The sequence below is a fragment of the Arachis duranensis genome, chromosome 3 (genome assembly GCF_000817695.3).
Source record: "Arachis duranensis cultivar V14167 chromosome 3, aradu.V14167.gnm2.J7QH, whole genome shotgun sequence".
NCBI classification, from domain to species: Eukaryota; Viridiplantae; Streptophyta; class Magnoliopsida; order Fabales; family Fabaceae; genus Arachis; species Arachis duranensis.
In genome coordinates, this window is record NC_029774.3 from 98,594,258 (window position 1) to 98,595,610 (window position 1,353).

The 1,353-nt window shown below is 41.8% G+C and overlaps 1 pseudogene; it reads right to left on the minus strand.

Moving 5' to 3' along the window:
* Window positions 1–880, minus strand: part of LOC110278675 (uncharacterized) — a 24,989-nt pseudogene extending 24,109 nt beyond the window's left edge.
* Window positions 881–1,353: the final 473 nt, after the last annotated feature.

Below are 1,353 nucleotides of genomic sequence, written 5' to 3' on the forward strand. Positions count from 1 at the left end.
CTTGTTGCCCTTCTTCATTTCTTCTTTTTGTATGTCTTGGGGGAGTTGGGCCAAGAGTCATTCTGTGAGCAGTTATGGCCATTCCAGGATATAGCCAATTAGGTCTTTCATCTTCAAGTGGTACTTGGGCCTGGATGCATAGTCTGATGATGGTGCTAGGGAAGTGGAGCCAAGAGTCTGGGTCACTTTTCTCACTAAACTCTTGTATCTGTTCAGCAATGAGTTTATGAACTTTGATCTCCCCTCCCACCATAATGCAATGTAGCAAGATGGCTCTTTTAGGGACTATTTCTGAAGAGTTTGCAGTGGGTAGGATGGATCTCCTAACTATTGCATACCACCCTTTAGCTTCAGGTGTTAGGTCTCCCCTTCTCAAGACTCTTGGAGCCCCCTTTGTTTTTCTCACCCATTCAGCTCTGATGGCGCAAAGGTCTTCAGCAATAGTCGAATAGTCAGGTTCTCCTATCATCCTTTCCTCATAACTTGCTTGGCTGAAACGTATGTTTTTCAAGCCAAGAGCTTTCATGATTGCCTTAGGGCTGAAGTCAACTTCCACCCCTCTCACATAGCTTTTGTATGTAGGTTCCATGGTTGTATCCTCCCTTACTGCATTTGCATAAAACTCCTTCACCAGGTTGATGTTGATTTTAGTGATTGGCTTAGTCAGGAGCTCCCACTTCCTCTTTTTGATCTTCTCCCAAATACTTGGGAACTCATCCTTTTCAAGGTCAAAGGGAACCTCAGCTAGTACCCTTTTACGTCTCATCCATTCGGCTTGAATCTCATGGAAAACTGATTTGTATTTCCATGCATCAAATTCCCTTTCCTCCTCCATGGGTTGCTTGTCTTTTCTTCTTTTGTGGCTGGATGATGCCGCCATTGGTTCTTTAGTTTTGGCAGTGACAAGCTAAAGTTAATAAGGTGAAGCAAGAAAGTGTTGTTAGAAGTGTGGTGAGGTTGTTTTCGGCAATAGATAGTTATGCTATGATGAAAGGAAATGTGCAAGAAGGAGATTTGGTGGTGTGGAGCTCGTTCCCCAATTGCTTCTTTTTAGTGCAAGCAAGTGAAAAATGGACGGCTAGGGAAATTTGTGAAGGATGGCTTGATGGTAAATATATGAATTAGGGAAAAAGGACGAATTGCTTTTCACTTTCTTGGAAGTATTCTAGGTGCATTAGGTTGTACATGTAGCTATCTTTTCATGCAAAACTTCTTTTTCCCATTTGTTAGTTTCAAAGATTTTTGAACTTCCTTTTTGACCAAGCACCGTGCCTCCCCCTTTGTCTTTTTCCTCCATTATTATCCTTCCTTTTGTACCTGCACAAACAAACAAATTTGTTATCATTTTTTTTG